Source organism: Myotis daubentonii, chromosome 3 (assembly GCF_963259705.1).
Source record: "Myotis daubentonii chromosome 3, mMyoDau2.1, whole genome shotgun sequence".
NCBI classification, from domain to species: domain Eukaryota; kingdom Metazoa; phylum Chordata; class Mammalia; order Chiroptera; family Vespertilionidae; genus Myotis; species Myotis daubentonii.
The window spans coordinates 55,487,039-55,505,811 of NC_081842.1; the positions used below are offsets into that span (position 1 = coordinate 55,487,039).

The following is an 18,773-nucleotide window of genomic DNA, read 5'->3' on the forward strand; positions in this document are numbered from 1 at the left end:
ACCACTGCCACTGCGCTGACCACCAGGGGCAGCTCCTGCATTGAGCGTCTGCCCCCTGGTGGTTAGTGTGCATCATAGCAACCAGTTGTTCTGCCGTTTGGTCAATTTGCATATTAGCCTTTTATAGGATGGCCCTTCTGCTCTTAAAAATGTGAGTCTCACCCTAGCTGGTTTTGCTCAGAGGATAGAGCGTTGGCCTGCGGACCAAAGGGTCCCAGGATTGATTCTGGTCAAGGGCACATGCCCAGGGTTGCGGGCTCAATCCCCAGTAGGGGGCATGCTGGAGGCAGCCAATCAATGATTCTCTGTCATCATTGATGTTTCTATCTCTCTCTTCCTCTCCCTTCCTCTCTGAAATCAATAAAAATATATTTTTTAAAAGGTCTCATTTCCTGTTTTTTCCAGGTTATCTCTGAAAGAGATGATATGCCAGGACAAGCAAAAACAAAGAAGTTGTGAACATTTCCATGGGGCTCCTTCATCCACAGGAGTGTAAGTTCTACAGGGCAGATATTTCTGCCTCTTTAGTTCATTGATGTGTCTCAGAGCCCAGAACATTTCCTGTCACATAGTAGGTGCTCGATAAATATTTCTTGAAGTTTGAAGAAAAATGAGCAAGACACCTGTTTTGTTTTTGTTTGAGAGAGGCCAATAGCATACAGAATAATATGTTTTAATGAGCCAGATAAAGAAGTAACATACTTCAGACCTGACCAGTTTGGCTCAGTGGATAGAGCGTCGGGCCATGGACTGAAAGTTCCCAGGTTCAATTCCAGTCGAGGGCATGTACCTTGGTTGCAGGCTCGATCCCCAGTAGGGGGTGTGCAGGAAGCAGCTGATCGATGTTTCTCTCTCATCGTTGTTTCTAACTCTCTATCCCTCTCCCTTCCTCTCTATAAAAAGTCAATAAAAAAAATTTTTTTTTAAAGAAAAGAAATAACATACTTCAAATAAAAGACAGCCCCGCTGGCATGGCTCAGTGGTTGAGCATCAACCTACGAACCAGGCATTCATGGTTCAATTCCAGGTCAGGGCACATGGCCAGGTTGCAGGCTTGATCCCCTGTGTGGGTTGTGCAGGATGCAGCCAATCAGGGATTCTCTCTCATTGGCATTTCTATCTCTCTCCCCCTCTCTCAGAAATCAATAAAAATATATTTAAAAAATTAAAAAGACAGATGAATCACACTGTTGTTCCAGGCAAGGAAAGATGAAGGAGTAAAGTCCACATTTAAGAGGAGGTGTGCCTTGTTATACTTAAAGGCACTTGGGAGAGAGGGTGGCCAACCAAGAACTGATTTGCAGCTGCCAGAGCAAAAAGTGACAGTCTCCTGTTGCTAGAAAGAAGACCCGTATTGGTAAGTAAGCAGCTGATCTCTTTCGCAGGAGCTGCACTTTCTCACCACTGCCTGTGAGGAGTGCCTCACCAAGACAGAAGCTAGTGCCCCAAGGGTCTTTGGAAACTTTTTAGGTTTAGGAAGAGTTGCCTCTCCTAAACCGAAACTCTCAAATAGTCCTCACAGACTCAGTATTTATGATCTAAACTAGAGGCCCAGTGCACGAATTCGGCATGGGTGGTGTCCCTCAGAGTGGCCTGCAGAGATTGGGCCGAAACTGGCAGTCCAACGTCACCTGACAGTCCTGCCTGCCGCTCCTGCTCATTCCGGCCCCACTGTGCCTGCGGCAGGCTCACGCCCAGTCAGTCCTGATTGGGAGAGGCTCCTGGTGCTGCAGTGGTGCTCATCAGCTATGAGCCCTGCGTCTGGCACCTGTCCCAAGTGGGGAGCGGGGCGGCATGTGATCGGTGTTCAGGGCAGGCGGTGAAATGCCCTTAGCGGCCTGAGATCCGAATCCCTCCGTCCCACTGATATTTGCGCTAGTTGGGAGCCACCTGGCGGCTGCTTTTATATAATTTCTTCATTACAGAGCGTCTAGGGAGGGGAAGCAGCCGTGGTGCCCAAGGCCGACTTCCAGGAGGCCAGCAGTGCTGTTGGGATCGTGCCAGCAGTGCTGGTCTGTCGGTGCCTGGCCCATTCTCCAGAAATTGAACCTGCAGGACTACTGAGGGAGTGAGTAGCTGCCACTGGGCTGGGCTGCCGGGTCGGGTTGGTCAGCTGAGTGGCACTCCCACTGTGGGAGTGCAGTGTCCACCAGGGAAAAGCTCCTGCGTTGAGCGTCTGCCCCCTGGTGGTCAGTGCGTGTCACAGCAACCGGTTGACCGGTCATTTGGTCGTTAGGTCATTCGGTTACTTAGGCTTTTATATATATAGATTTTATATATACATGCCCCCTTGCCATGTTGTTTTTGTACATGTTCTTATTCATGAGCCTCTAGCAGGGCCCTAAGCACCTAGGCTGCTCACTGCTTCTCAAGGACAATAGATATACAGTGATCCTGGCCTGACTTACTTTATTCTTATATCCAATCAACCTTTTTTTTGTCTTTGTCGTAAGCAAGTGGATTAAAACAGCTTCACTTAAGTCATAAATAAGTGGATTTAAAATCGTATTAAACCAATACACACCACCAACTTTGTTTTATGATGCCTGTTCTCAAAGGCCAATACTTTCTAGAATTGATCTATTCCCCTAGTTCAGTCTTGGGGGTGGGGGGTGCCAGGGTCTTTTCCACATTTCCTAGGGTTCAGGAATCTGTAGAAGGGCTGTGTATAAATGAATGAAGAGACCAGGGAAGAAATATGAATTTGGAAGGCATTTTGGGGTGCCAGATGGAAACTTCGTTCTAGTGACTAAGCTCTCTGAATCTCCGGACCGCTGGGCTTCTATATTCAGCAGGGCCCCAAACCTCATGGTCCTTTATTGTTTACCAGGCCTTACCTGTGTTTCCGAAGTCCCATTTCCCTCAGTCCAGTCACAGAAGTGTAGCTGGGGCTTCAGTAGAGCTAGAAGCAAAGCCAGTGTCAGAGTTCCTATCCATGTTGGAGTGGGCCCAGTGCAGCATCCGGCTACCTGTAGTCCATCAGTGCAGTGTGTGTGGGGAGCAGGAGCAAAAGAGCCCATAAGCCCAGAGTCACACACGTTCCAACAGAGCCAAGAGCATAAGATCACAAGAGAGCCAACTTCTTTGTTTAGGGGTTAAACATCCCAAATCTTCACGGGCTTGCAGTGGCCATGCATATCTGGCCAGTGACCTTGTTCCCAAGTGTGACTTCCCTAGGTCAGCCCAACTTCACTAGGCATCTGTCTGTCTCACCCTGTCCAGTCCCTTTCCCCCTGTTTTGCAGGGAACATGCCTATAATGCCTGGCCTCTCCTTTGCTCCCTTCCTGCTGTTCATAACTAGCTCATTACAATGGTATCAGAAGCACTAAATGTTATTATTTGCCACCGTTCCTTAGTCACCAGCTCAGAGTTCCAGTTTTTCCTTTTCCTTTGTACCCCGCTTCTCCAAGAACTTCATCTCTGGATCAGAGTGCCACAGTTCTGCCTCCGCCCTGTTTGCACAAGGAAAGTCCATCTTCCCCTACATGTCCTCTGTCGCGGTCGCTGCTGGGTTCTCTCATCCCTGCGTGCTCTTGCCCCCAATCAATGGCATCTGTTGGAAAGCCTTGTGTTTCTGCGTTTTTCTTTCTTCATGCGCTGTCCCCCAGGGAATGCTTTGGTTAGTTGGTACATGCCACATTGTACCTTCCTTCCTTCCTCCTGTTCATGGACTTCCTGTCGTGATGTTCCAGACATGGGGACTCTGGTGTAAACAGACAGACACGACTCCTACCCTTTATTTCACCTTCATTTTCTACGAAAATACAGTATACCGAACTGTAAACTTAGTAAACACATTTTGTCCTTACACAAGGTCAGAGAAAATGTATTAACCCACCAAGCAGTTTCTATTTTTTTTTGTTGTTGTTGTTAATGCTCACCTAAGGATATTTTTCCATTGACTTTTAGAGAGAGTGGAAGGGAGAGGGAGAGACAGAGAGAGAAACATTGATGTGAAAGAGACATTGATTCGTTGCCTCCCACACACACCCTGACCAGGGCTAGGGATTGAGCCTGCAACCATGGGACATGCCCTTGACAGGAATCGAACCTGGGACCCTTCAGTCCCAGGGCCAATGCTCTATCCACTGAGACAAACTGGCTAGGGCACGGTTTCTGTTTTAAAGAGCCAGATGTTTCAGGAGGGCCTGGGTCTGGGGGCAGCAGCCCTTTCAATGCCCACAGGGCAGGGGACAAACTGGAGGCCACCTCTCCCTTCCCAGGGGGCAGTCATCTCCCGGCTCCAGTGACTGTTTCCAGGCAAGACCGTGCACTCGGTTTCCCTAGGCATTCCACGTTTTTAAAAGAAGTCATGAAACAGAATTTGATGCCAATCTTTTGATTTTTAAAGATTATCAACTAATTCAAACCATGTGCAGACCAAATATATCTGGAGCTATATGGCTTCGAACCCTCTTTTTTGATGATATATTAAAATATTCTGTATCTAACTTGTCCTATTGTTTCCCTTAAAGACCTCTGTTGAAATGTGTCTCACCACATCCTCATCAATATTCCCCCTCTGTACTTTCTAATGTGTCTTATCATCACACATATGCTCTGTTCCCCTTCATCTCTGAAATTCTGAGCAGATGGAAGAATAAGAGCTCTCAATGTTTTTTTGTTTTTTTAAAAAAATATATTTTATTGAACTCCAAGTTTGCTAGGCTCTGGAATAAATGGGAGTAAGACTGGGGTTGTTCTTTGGGTTCCTCAGAGGAGGACAGGGACATAATATGTCTTATTCCCTGCGTGGCTCATATCCCTAAACATTGCTCAGTAAACATTTGAGCAACAAATATGGGTCTGATAGCACAGACGCCAAGCCTGGAATCATGTTCCTTCACCCAGGCCTCCAAGGAGCTCCAGCAGGCCCAGACGAGCAGACCAGAATCAACACAGATCCAACCTCAACCAGGCTTCTGCGTAAAGACCAATTCATCCGAAGGGAAGGTTTTCATCAACATCTGTCACTCTTCCTCCATCCCTCCCCCGGCTGACATGACCGAGGACCAGCTGCTTCAAATGCTGGAGGAGGACCAAGCCGGGTTTCGCATCCCCATGAGTCTGGGAGAGCCTCATGCCGAACTCGATGCAAAAGGCCAGGGTTGCACCGCCTAGGACGTGGCTGTCAACAGCGACTTCTACCGGAGGATGCAGGTTGGGGGCGTGGCTGCGGGTGAGGCCTGGGCAGGGGCCGCTCCCTTTACCCTCGAGCCCTCCCGCAGCCCTGGTCCCTGCTCTGTCCTAGAACAGCGATTTCCTGCGCGAGCTGGTGATCACCATCGCCAGGGAGGGCCTGGAGGACAAATACAGCCTGCAGCTGAGTCCAGCCCTGAGAAGCCCCACCTGAAGCTCTGGCTGGAAGCCCCTGACCTCCTTTTGGCGGAAATTGACCTCCCCAAGCTGGATGGAGCTCTAGGGCTGTCGCTGGAGATTGGGGAGAACCGCCTGGTGATGGGGGGCCCCCAGCAGCTGTACCATCTGGATGCCTACATCCCCCTGCGGATCAACTCTGCTGAGAGCAAGGCGGCCTTCCACCGGAAGAGAAGGCAATTGATGGTGGCGATGCCCCTTCTGTCCGCGCCTTCTTGACCCGGCGTCGCCCTGGGCTTCCAAGTGGGGAGAAGAAGGTGATTGCTTCTCTAAGACTGAAATAAAAGAGTTTGCCTTTAAAATATATATATTATTTATTTTTTACAGAGAGGAAGGGAGAGGGATAGAGAGTTAGAAACATCGATGAGAGAGAAACATCGATCAGCTGCCTCCTGCTGGGGATGTGCCTGCAACCAAGGTACATGCCCTTGACCGGAATCGAACCTGGGACCCTTCAGTCCGCAGGCCGACGCTCCATCCACTGAGCCAAACCGGCCAGGGCAAGAGCTCTCAATGTTTGTCTTGCTGCTTTGTTTCATTAAACCCTAAAATCAGCATATTGTGAGATACTTTCATATGCATCCGTCCCAGGTCTTCCCCTAAGGCTGATAAGAGTTGATAAAACTAGTTTAGCTGTTCCCTGTGTTACACTACAAAGGCCCAGAGTATATGTCTCCACCAAGGCCCTATAATTAAACACTTTGTTCTTTATGAATCTTGGGATTCACAGGACCTACACTTTTTACCCTGTGGCAGGAGAGATTCACTGAAAGCTAGTCTTTTCCTGGCAAAAAAGTTCATGGTTTATTCATTTATTTATTTTTTACAATTACCTCAATTTTGTCATTTTAACTATTTTTACATGTGCAATTCAGTGGCATTAAGTATATTCACAGCGTTGTGCAAACATCACCACTATCTGTTAACAAAATTTTTCATCACCCCCAAAAGAAATTCCATACCCATTAAGCAATAATTCCCCATTCCCACTTCCCCATCTCCATAACCTCTAATCTGCTTCCTGTCTCTATGAATTTGTCTATTCTAGATATTTCATATAAGTGGAATCAGACAATATTTGTCCTTTCACATCTGACTTTTTTCACTTAGCATACTGATTTCAAGGTTCATCTATGTTGTAGTATGTACCAGAACTTCATTCCTTTTTATGGCTATACTAGAGGCCTGGTGCATGAAATTCGTGCATGGGTGTGTGTGTGTGTGTGTGTGTGTGTGTGTGTGTGTGTGTGTGTGTCCCTCAGCCTGATCTGCACCCTCTCCAATCCGGGAGCCCTCAGGGGATGTCCTACTGATGCTTAGGCCTGCTCCCCATGGTTCTCTGCTCTCTATGGGGTCTGCCTGCTCCATACCACACTGACTGCCAAGCAGGCCATGCTGGGAGCTGCCTGCGGGCCACGCTTGCCTGCTCCCCAGTCGCAGCGGCAATGGCCAAGCAGGCCACACTGTGCTGGGAGCTGCCTGCTCTGTGCTGTCAGTCTCCACGGAGGCAACGAGGTTAATTTGCATTCTCACTCCTGATTGTCTGGTGGGCATCCTGAAGGTATGGTCAATTTGCATCTTTCTCTTTTATTAGTGCAGACTAGAGGTCCAGTGCATGAAATACTTGTGTGTGTGTGTGTGTGTGTGTGTGTGTGTGTCCCTCAGCCTGACCTGCACCCTCTCCAACCCGGGAGCCCTCAGGGGATGTCCTACTGATGGCTTAGGCCCGCTCTCCATGGTTCTCTGCTCTCTGCAGGGCCTGCCTGCTCCATACCACAGTGACTGCAAAGCAGGCCGTGCTGGGTGCTGCCTGCAGGCCGCACTTGCCTGCTCCCTGGTTGCCAAGGGGACGGCCAAGCAGGTCATGCTGGGTGCTGCCTACAGGCAGTGCTTGCCTGCTCCCGGGTCGCTGCAGCGACAGCCAAGCAGGCCGTGTAGTGCTGGGAGCTGCCTCCTCCCTGCTGTCAGTCTCCAAGGAGACAATGAGATTAATTTGCATACTCCTAATTTGCTGTTGGGCATCACAAAGGTATGATCAATTTGCATCTTTCTCTTTTATTAGTGTAGACTAGAGGCTCGGTGCACAAAAATTTGTGCACTTGGGGGGGGAGAAGGGATCCCTCAGCCCGGCCTGTGCCCTCTCGCAGTCTGGGACCCCTCGGGAGATAACGACCTGCTGGCTTAGGCCTGCTCCTAGGTGGCAGAGGGCAGGCCCAATCCCTAGGTGCAGCCCCTGGTCGGGCTCAGAGCAGGGCTGATTGGGGAGTTGGGGCGCCGCCCCCTGTCATGCACAGAGCAGGGCGGATTGGGAGGTTGCAATGCCACCCTCAGTCACGCTCAGGGTAGGGCCGATTGGGGGGTTGGGGCGCCGCCCCCTGTCACACTCAAGGCAGGGTCGATGGGGAGGTTGAGGCGCCACCCCCTGTCACGCACAGAGCAGGGCCAATCAGGGGGTTGGGACGCTGCCCCCTGTCATGCACAGAGCAGGACCCATCAGGGGGGTTGAGGCTCCGTACCCTGTCACGCACAGAGCAGTGCCAATCAGGGGGTTGAGGAGCTCCCCCCTGTCACTCACAGAGTAGGGCCGATAGGGGAGTTGGGGCACCGCCCCCTGTCACACACAGAGCAGGGCGGATCAGGGGGTTGGGCGCCGCCCTCTATCACCCACAGAGCAGGGCCAATCAGGGGGTTTGGGCGCCGCCACTGTCACACTCAGGGCAGGGCCGATGGGGAGGTTATGGCTCTACCCTGTCACACACAGAGTAGGGCCCGTGGGGTGGGGGTTGGGGCGCTGCCTTCTATCACCCACAGAGCAGGGCTGATCAGGGGTTTGGAGCACTGCCACTCTCACTCAGGGCAGGGCCAATGGGGAGGTTATGGCTCTACCCAGTCACACACAGAGCAGGGCCGATCAGGGGGTTGGGGCACCGCACCCTGTCACACACAGAGCTACAGGGCGATCATGGGGTTGGGGAGCTCCCCCTATCAGGCACAGAGCAGGGCTGATCAGGAGGTTGGGGCGCCTTCCCCTGTCAGGAACAGAGCAGGGCAGATAGGGAGGTTGCGGCCCTGCCCCCTGTCACACACAGAGCCTCAGGGCGATCAAGGGGTTTGGGCGCTGCCCCCATCACACTGATCCCGGTGCTGGGAGGCATATTACCCTTTTACTATATAGGATAGAGGCCTGGTGCACGGGTGTGGGCCGGCTGGTTTTCCCTGAAGGGTGTCCTGGATCAGGGTAGGGGTCCCCACTGGGGTGCCTGGCCAGCCTGGGTGAGGGGATGATGGCTGTTTGCAGCTGGTCACACCCTTCAGGGTGGGGGTCCCCACTGGGGTGCCTGGCCAGTCTGGGTGAGGGGCTGAGAGCTTTTTTCAGGCTGGCGGGTGACTGAAGCTCCCAACCGCTCCGTTTTTTCTTTTTTTTTTTTATTCTGGGCCAGCTTTAGCTTTGAGTCTTGGCTCCAGCTCTTAGGCCTCCGCTACTGAAAGCAGGTTTCTGGCCTTTGTTTACCTTCTGTATTTGAAACAATGTTGCGATCCTGCTGGCTGAAGCCCGGGACTAAAGCAGGTTTCTGGGGTTTTGTTTAGCTTCTATATTTGTAACATAGTTGCTTAGAGTTGCAGCTCAGAGGCCTGCAGCGGCAGGCGGGGAACGTTGGAGTCCTCCGTCACTGAAGCAAGCAAGCCTCATGTTCACTTTAAGCTGCCTGGCTGCCGGCCGCCATCTTGGCTGGCAGTTAATTTGCATATTGCCCTGATTAGCCAATGGGAAGGGTAGTGGTCGTACGCTAATTACCATGTTTCTCTTTTATTAGATAGGATAATATCCAATTGTATTTATAGATCATATTTTGTTTATTCATTCATTTAATGATGGATATTTGGGTTGTTTCCACCTTTTAGCTATTGTGAATAATGTTGCTATGAACACTGGTGTACAAAAATCTAGTTTCAATTCTTTTGGATATATACTTAGGAGTGGAATTTCTAGTTCGTGGTAAATTTATTTTTAACATTTTGAGGAACCACCAAACTGTTTTCCACAGCAGTTGTGCCATTTTACATTAGCCACCTGCAATGTATGTAGGTTCCAGTTTCTCCACGTCCTCACCAACACTTATTTTCCTTTTTGAAAAAATTTTATTATAATCATCAGTAAGTGTGAAAAAAAATCACACTGTGGTTCTGATTTGTATTTCTCTGATGACTAATGATGGTGAGCATCTTTTCAGATGTTTATTGGCTCTTTGTCTATCTTCTTTGGAGAAATGTCTATTTAAGTCATTTGCCCTTTTTTAAATTGTGTTGTTTGTGGTTTATTTTTATCTTAGAGTTTCAAAGGCCTAACTACTATAGCTTGCAGGCATTCCGTCTGCACTTGCAGAGTTTATTAACAGCCTAGAGCTCCTAGACTTTATTAACAACCTTAGCTAATAGATTCTGTATTCAGGGCTGTCCATTTTTAAATTCAGGGTCAATTGGAAGAACGGGTTGCTCAGCATAGAGTTGGTCTTTCTGGTCCTATCATATCTCTAGATCAGCGGTTCTCAACCTGTGAGTCACGAACAATGAAAATATATCCTGCATATCAGATATTTACATTACAATTCATAACAGTAGCAAAATTACAGTTATGAAGTAGCAACGAAAATAATTTTATGGTTGGGGGTCACCACAACATGAGGAACTGTATTAAAGGGTCGTGGCATTAGGAAGGTTGAGAGCCACTGCTCTCGATGAACCAAAAACTGAAGTGAAAATGAAACAAAAACAGAGGATAAGATTTGAAGTTAATCTAGGTTACTATTCCTTGCTCATCAATTTGACAAACAATTTCTTGAGCATTTTATATGCAACAAGCACTGTACTAGGTGCTGGGGATACAGCGGCCAATGAGATGGATGTGGTTCATGTAGGAGACAGAATAATAGTCTCCAAAGATGCCCATGTCCTAATCCCAGAAACTGTGACTATGTTACCTTACAGGCCAAAAGGGGCTTTGCATGTATGGTTAAGGATATTGAGATGGGGAGCTTATTCTGGATTATCTGGTGGCCCAAGGTACTTACAAGAGTCCTTATAAGAGGAAGTCCGGAGGACCTGACTGAGAGAAGATGTGAAGATGGAGCAGAGTCAGATAGAGAACTGAAAATGCTATGCTTTTGGCTTTGAAGATGGAGAAAGAGGCCATGAGCCAAGGAATGTATGCAGACTTGAGGCTGCAAAAGACCAGGAAACAGATTCTCCCCTAGAACCTCTAGAAGGAACACTGCCCTGCCCACCCCCTGCTTTTAGGACCTCTGACTTCCAGAACTTTAAAATAATAGGTTTAGGTTTACATTGTTCTAGGCACTAAATCTGTGGTGATTTGTTATAGCAGCAATAGGAAACAAACACAGTCCCTTCTCCCCGACAAAGGACATTGTGGCCTGGTGGGCAGCAGCCAGCAGGCCTGGGTCTGACTCTGTGCTAAGCGCCCTGTAGCTGTGTGACTTGGGGGCAAGTTACTTTATCACTCTGAGACTCATTTTCCATGTCTACAAAACAGGGATATCACCCTAGCTGGTTTGGCTCAGTGGATAGAGCATCGGCCTGTGGACTGAAGGGTCCTAGGTTCGATTCTGGTCAAGAGCACATGCCCAGGTTGTGGGCTCGATTCCTGGTGGGAGGCATGCAGGAGGCAGCGGATCAATGATTCTCTCATCATTGATGTTTCTATCTCTCTTTCCCTCTTCCTTCCTCTCTGAAATCAATAAAAAATATAGTTAAAAACAATAAGTAAAAGGCAAACTATACAAAAAATATTTTTTAATGGGGATATCAATGTTTGCCTCACGGAGCTGTTGTGAGAATTAGAGATAAACTATGTAAAACAGCTGGGATGTAGTAGGCTCTTAGTAAGTGGAAGCTGTTATTTTTGCTATCACTACTTACTTTTTAAAGCTCCTTCTTTAATTAGGGAAGAAGATGAGAGCCCAGAGACACAGGTCCCATTTAGCGTCAGGATATTGAAGGGGAATCTACACTAATAAAAGAGAAAAATGGTAATTGGCGTACGATGATACCCTTTTCATTGGCTAATCAGGGCTATATGCAAATTAACTGCCAACTATGATTGGCAGTTAACTGCCAACAAGATGGTGGTTAATTTGCATATGTAGGCACAATGCAGGGAGGCGAAAGGGAAAGCAGGAAGAAGCCCCCCGCCACTGACAGTGATCAGAAACCCAGGGGGGAGCTAAGAGCTGGGGGGCAGGGCAAAGGCGGCCCTGGGGCCGCCTTTGCCCTGCCCCCCAGCCATGATCGGAGAATCAGGTGCCTTTGCCGCCCTGGCCTGTGATAGCAGGAAGTAGGGGTGGAGCCAGTGATGGGAGCTGGGCACGGTCGAAGCTGGCAGTCCCAGGAGCTAGGGGTCCCTTGCCTGGGCCTAAAGCGAAGCCCACGATCGTGGGGCCGCTGCAGCTGCGGGTCCCCGCTGCCCGGGCCGAACGCCTAGGCGAAAGGCATCAGGCCTGGGCAAGGGGCCGATCCTGCGATTGGAGGGTGATGGGGGTCAACGCCTGAGGGCTCCCAGTATGTGAGAGGGGGCAGGCTGGGCTGAGGGACACTCCCCCCCACACACACACCCAGTGCACGGGGATCAGCGGAGCCGCAAGGCCTCCCGGCACCGGCATCAGTGTGACAGGGGGCAGTGCCCAAACCCCCTGAACCCCCTGATCGCCCTGCGGCTCTGTGTGCGACAGGGGGCAGGGCCACAACCTCCCTATCCGCCCTGCTCTGTTCGGGACAGGGGAAGGCGCCCCAACCCCCTGATCAGCCCTGCTCTGTGCCTGATAGGGGGGAGCTGCCCAAACCCCTGATCGCTCTGCGGCTCTGTGTGTGACAGGGTGCAGTGCCCCAACCTCCCCATCGACCCTGCCTTGAGTGTGACAGGGGGCGGTGCCCCAACCCCCCAATCGGCCCTACCCTGAGCGTGACTGAGGGTGGCATCGCAACCTCCTGATCCTCCCTGCTCTGTGCATGACATGGGGCGGTGCCCCAACTCCCCAATCGGCCCTGCTCTGAGCCTGACCAGGGGCTGCACCTAGGGATTGGGCCTGCCCTCTGCCACCCGGGAGCAGGCCTAAGCCAGCAGGTCGTTATCTCCCGAGGGGTCCCAGACTGGGAGAGGGCACAGGCCGGGCTGAGGGACCCCCCCTCCCTCCCCGAGTGCACAAATTTTTGTGCACCGGGCCTCTAGTAAATTATAAAATGTTTAGGTGGGAGTAATTGGGGGAGGTTCTATTCTAGGGAGCAAAGCAGTGGCCCTGGCTGCTCCTTCTCTCCCTTCTCCTCTCTTTTGGTGACAGTATCCTGCTCCTTACCCTCCAGGCATCACACTCAAGTATTCTCTTCTTCCCTCTTGTTTACCCTCATTAAGCTCGGCTTCTTTTTCTCCACCTACCCAGAAGCCAGGCCCCTGTTTTATCGTTCTTAGTCAGGATTCCGATCACTTTGCTTATATTTGCTCATATTTGGTCGTTTTTTCTTTCTTTGTGTGGTGCCCATACCCACTCTGGATTGGTCTCCAGTTTCTGGTCACACAGAGTGGTGAGTGTGTCTTCCTTGCTCGCAGTGGACAGGCTCCAGTAGCCATGTCTGCACAGTATATCTCTTCCCTTGGCTCTAAGTAGCTCACTGGCCCACGATGGATACCTTACCCAAGCCGGGAATTGGGATTTGTGATCTAGACAGCCCTGACGCAGAACTGGTAGGAGCCACAGCCATCAGTCACTGTCTTCAGGAGAGAGGCTAACAGTGGAGGGTCAGAGGGAGAGAGAAGAGCCCAACAGGCGTGCAGGGAAATGTGCCAAAGGCTTTCTGTTCCCTGTTGCAGCCCCTTCCTGCAGCTTTGCTGTATCCCTGTCCTCGGATCTCATGAGATTGCCCTCTACCTATCCTTACACATAAAATAATGTACATATCCAGATGCATAACTATGCGTATACATAGACATGTCAAAATACATTTTTAGGCCCAAGATGTCAGCAAAAATGAAATTTTTTTAAAAATACATTTTATTGATTTTAGAGAGGGAGAGAGAGATAGAAATATCAATGATGAGAGAGAATCATTGATTGGCTGCCTCCTGCATGCCCCCTACTGGGGATCGAGCCCGCAACCCAGGCATGTGCCCTTGGCCGGAATCGAACCTGGGACCCTTCAGTCCGCAGACCGATGCTCTATCCATTGAGCCAAACCAGCTAGGGCAGCAAAATGAAATTTAGAGAGCTTTCCTGTCCTTATAAGTTCTCCACTTGACCAGAAACACAGCACAGTTGCCTCTGGAACAATGTGGGGGCTCAGGGTGCCAACCCCCGCACAGTTGAAAATCTGTGTATAACTATAGTCGGCCCTCTGCATACTCTGATTGCCAACAGCAGATAAAAAACAACAACAACCTGTTTTTGTCCATGATTGGTTGAATCTGTGGCTGTGAAACCTGAGGATATGGAGGGCTAACAATAGGTTTGCTCAAAACATCTGTGTATAAGTGGGACTGTGCATTTCAACCTGTGTTGTTCAAGGGTCAACTGTGGGTCAATTCAGCCAACCTCACAGTCATCCCCACACGCCGAGCCAACTCTGGGCTCTACACTTATTTCCTTGTTCCTTTTACCCCAAACAAGGTTGACTACGTGACTCCAGCCAATAAGATATTTTCTATTTTTCTCTTTGTTCTTTAGTCTTTATCCTACAAGTTTCCTGCCCTCTGCCTAGTAGTAACTCTACGGGGAAAACATTAAATATGAATGCTGCTTTGTACCCTCATCTCCTTTTATTGCTCAGCCAGAGACCTGAAGGTCTTGATGACCAATGTCCTCCATCATCAAACACCTCATCTAGGAGAAAGTCTATGGGAAACCACACAGTGTGGCCATTGCCAACATTAAGCACTGACACAGATCCTTTCTTGAAATGTACGCCCAAAAAAGATGAGTTCAGGATGTCCACAGCCCTGGCCAACATTTATCAATTTCTTTTTTTAAATATATTTTTATTGATTTCAGAGAGGAAGGGAGAGGAGAAGAGAGATAGAAACATCAATGGAGAGAGAACCAAGATGGCGGCATAGGTTAACGCCGGAGTTTGCTGCTTTGAACAACTACTTCAAAAGTGAAACCAAAAAACGGAAGGGACATCACCCAGAACCACAGGAACACTGGCTGAGTGGAAGTCCTACAACTAGGAGGAAAGAGAAACGCACACGGACACTCAGAGGAGGCGCAGTGCTGAAATCAAATTCTGAGGTGCGGAGTGCGAGGAGCGGGCTGGCGGCGGTTGGCGTTTTCAATCGGGAGGGAGTCGCAGACTCTGAGCTCCAGATCCGGGCGAGTCTTTAGGGACCCAGACTCAAACAGGAGAAGCGGGACTGTCTGGCTTCGGTCAGAGCAGAGTGCAGCTTTCTCTCCGAGCTTTGCAGCGGGTGCTGGGACTCAGAGAGGCAGAGCCCCTGGGGACAGGACTGAGAGCCGCCATAACTGCTCTCTCCCGCCCACCCTGTTGATCCTGTGCGACCCGCCCCGCCCAAGCCCTGCACAGAGGCATTTGCCGGATAGCCTCAGGCAAAGGCTAGATTAGCACCTCCCTAGAGGACAGAAGTTCTCTCACTGCTGACACAGCTGATTCTCATAGCCACTTGGCCTGGAGGTCAAACCCTCCCTGGAAGTAGCTACAACAATCAAGATTTAACTATAAGACTGCGAACAAAGACCACTAGGGGGTGCACCAAGGAAGCATAACAAAATGCGGAGACAAAGAAACAGGACAAAATTGTCAATGGAAGATATAGAGTTCAGAACCACACTTTTAAGGTCTCTCAAGAACTGTTTAGAAGCTGCCGATAAACTTAATGAGATCTACACGAAAACTAATAAGACCCTCGATCTTATATTGGGGAACCAACTAGAAATTAAGCATACACGGACTGAAATAACGAATATTATACAGACGCCCGACAGCAAACCAGAGGAGCGCAAGAATCAAGTCAATGATTTGAAATGCGAGGAAGCAAAAAACATCCAACCGGAAAAGCAAAATGAAAAAAGAATCCAAAAATGCGAGGATAGTGTAAGGAGCCTCTGGGACAGCTTCAAGCGCACCAACATCAGAATTATAGGGGTGCCAGAAGATGAGAGAGAGCAAGACATTGAAAACCTATTTGAAGAAATAATGACAGAAAACTTCCCCCACCTGGTGAAAGAAATGGACTTACAGGTCCAAGAAGCGCGGAGAACCCCAAACAAAAGGAATCCAAAGAGGACCACACCAAGACACATCATAATTAAAATGCCAAGAGCAAAAGATAAAGAGAGAATCTTAAAAACAGCAAGAGAAAGAAACTCAGTTACCTACAAGGGAATACCCATACGACTGTCAGCTGATTTCTCAACAGAAACTTTGCAGGCCAGAAGGGAGTGGCAAGAAATATTCAAAGTGATGAATACCAAGAACCTACAACCAAGATTACTTTATCCAGCAAAGCTATCATTCAGAATTGAAGGTCAGATAAAGAGCTTCACAGATAAGGAAAAGCTAAAGGAGTTCATCACCACCAAACCAGGATTATATGAAATGCTGAAAGGTATCCTTTAAGAAGAGGAAGAGGAAGAAAAAGGTAAAGATACAAATTATGAACAACAAATATGCATCTATCAACAAGTGAATCTAAGAATCAAGTGAATAAATAATCTGATGAACAGAATGAACTGTTGATTATAATAGAATCAGGGACATAGAAAGGGAATGGACTGACTATTCTTGGGGGGGAAAGGGGTGTGGGAGATGTGGGAAGAGACTGGACAAAAATCGTGCACCTATGGATGAGGACAGTGGGTGGGGAGTGAGGGCGGAGGGTGGGGCGGGAACTGGGAGGAGGGGAGTTATGGGGGGGAAAAAGAGGAACAAATGTAATAATCTGAACAATAAAGATTTTAAAAAAAATAAAAATAAAAAAAAAAGAAACATCAATGATGAGAGAGAACCATTGATCAGCTGCCTCCTGCACACCCCCTCGGGGGATCAGCCTGCAACCTGGGCATGTGCCCTTGACCGGAATTGAACCCGAAACTCTTCAGTGTGCAGGCCGACATTCTATCCACTGAGCCAAGCCAACTAGGGTGATATCAATTTCTTTGTGTGGGAAAAAAGAAAACAATAAAAATGCCCACTTAGAAAGGTTTTTTCTCTCTTTCATTTCTTACTCTTTCCCTTCCTCCCTTCCTCCCTTCCTTCCTTCTTCCTTCCTTCCTTCCTCCTTCCTTCCTTCCTTCCTTCCTTCCTTCCTTCCTTCTTCCCTCTTTCCCTCCCTCCCTCCCTCCTTCCTTCCCCCCTCCCTCCCTCTTTCCTTCCTTCCTTCCTTCCTTCCTTCCTTCCTTCCTTCCTTCCTTCCTTCCTTCCTTCCTTCTTCCCTCTTTCCCTTCCTTCCTTCCTTCCTTCCTTCCTTCCTTCCTTCCTTCCTTCCTTCTTCCCTCCCTCCTTCCCTCCCTCCCTCCCTCCCTCCCTCCCTCCCTCCCTCCCTCCCTCCCTCCTTCCTTCCTTCCTTCCTTCCTTCCTTCCTTCCTTCCTTCCTTCCTTCCTTCCTTCCTTCCTTTGTTTCTTCTGTTTCTTTGTTACTAATGTTGTGGCCTCACCCCATAACAAAGAAACAGAAGTTCCGGAGGATGAGGCCCAGAAATCAGGATTTTAAAAAGATTCCCAGGTGATTCTAATGTGCAGCCAAGGTAGAGAACCACTGCTCTAGAGCCTGCAACTTTTACTATACAAAGCACAGTCTTCGGTTGAGTGGGACCTTATTTCTAGAAAAAAAAAAAAAAGGTCTAGTTTTTCTATTAGGCCTTGGACGGCTCACATCTAGCCTATGTCTGAAATGATCCAAACAGTCCTCCAAAGGCCTTCCTGTGATTCTGTTGCTATGGATTCAGAAATCTGAGCTCAGAGTTGATCCATAAGCTCAGTCCCAGGGCACTCTCCCTCCAAGGAGTACACGCATGCCATTTCCTCCCTCCTCTCCTTCCCCCAAAGGCACGTGTCCCCTAACCTCTAAGAGACCCCGTGAGACTTGCAACTAGGGGAGCAATGGGCAGTGGCAGCTCATCCTGGGTTAACCCCCTGAACCTGTCTCCAAGGCCCCTTTTCTCTGACTTCCCAGCGAGCAAAGCAGGTCAGCCCAGGCTCTCCTGTGACTACTTCTATGCCCTTCCTTGTTTCACTGTCCTAAGTATATTTTTGCTACGGTCAATAAATTCTTGTTTTGTTTCCTATACTTTGTCTCTTGATTGAAATCTCTCCCTCAAGAAAACAAGAACTGAGTCTCCTCATCTTGCCAGTAACAAGGATTATGCTCTAACCAACTGAACTACTCCACCAGGGCAATGTGCCTTGGTCTTCAAACCCATAACAAGAATAGTAATTCTTGTCTATTTCACCTAACAAAGGACAACGTGGAGGAGAAGGCCCTTCGAGGGTGAAAATATCCTTGAGTGAGTGTTAGCAACAACCAGCGAGCCAGCACAATGCAGGAATCCAAGGTCCCCTCTCACCCTTAGCAACATCCCTGTCATGGCAGAAAAATGTGACAGATTGGAACTCCTGCAGATGGTCCTCCTGATATCAGTGCACCTCACATAGCCTTACACACCTAAGAGCTGCCCTTCCCTGGGGCAGGGGAGGAGCCTGGCAAGACCAGCCAAACTGCCCAAGTTCTATGTAGGTTACCTGGAAGCTAAGTAAGCAGGACTTCATCCAACCCTGTTTCCCTGAGCACAGAACAAAAGGAGAGGGATGAGATTAAGTAGCAAGGCAAAAAAGACAAAATTAATTGCCCTGCCACCCAGTGGCCTCCCATAGCACGCTGCTATTACAGCACTTATGACACTATCTTGTCTTTATTTTCATGCCTGCCTCCCTGAGATTGTGAGCAACTTGTAGTTAGGAACCTTTTTATATTTTGCAAGAAAAACATGAATAAATTTTCTTTGCTAAAGAAAAATAAAGCTCTGGCTGGGTAGCTCAGTTGGTTAGAGTGTTGTGGTAAGCCAAGGTTGTGGGTTCAATCCCTAGTCAGGGCACATACAAGAATCAACCAATGAATGCATAAATAAGTGGGACAACAAACCAATGTCTCTCCTTCTCTCTCTGTCTAAAATTAATAAATTAAAAATAATTTTTTTAAAGAAGCAAAAAATCGCCCTAGCCAGTTTGGCTCAGTGGATAGAGCTTCAGTCTAGAAACTGAAGGGTCGTGGGTTCAATTCCTGTCAAGAGTCAAGAGCACATCACTTGGTTGCAGGTTCCACCTCCGTCCATGTGGGAGGCAACCAATTGACATGTCTCTCTTACATCAATGTTTCCTTCTC

General features: G+C 48.9%; 1 pseudogene; it reads left to right on the top strand.

The window, feature by feature from the left end:
* Positions 1-4,786: 4,786 nt before the first annotated feature.
* Positions 4,787-5,679, top strand: LOC132229259 (PIH1 domain-containing protein 1-like; annotated as a pseudogene).
* Positions 5,680-18,773: the final 13,094 nt, after the last annotated feature.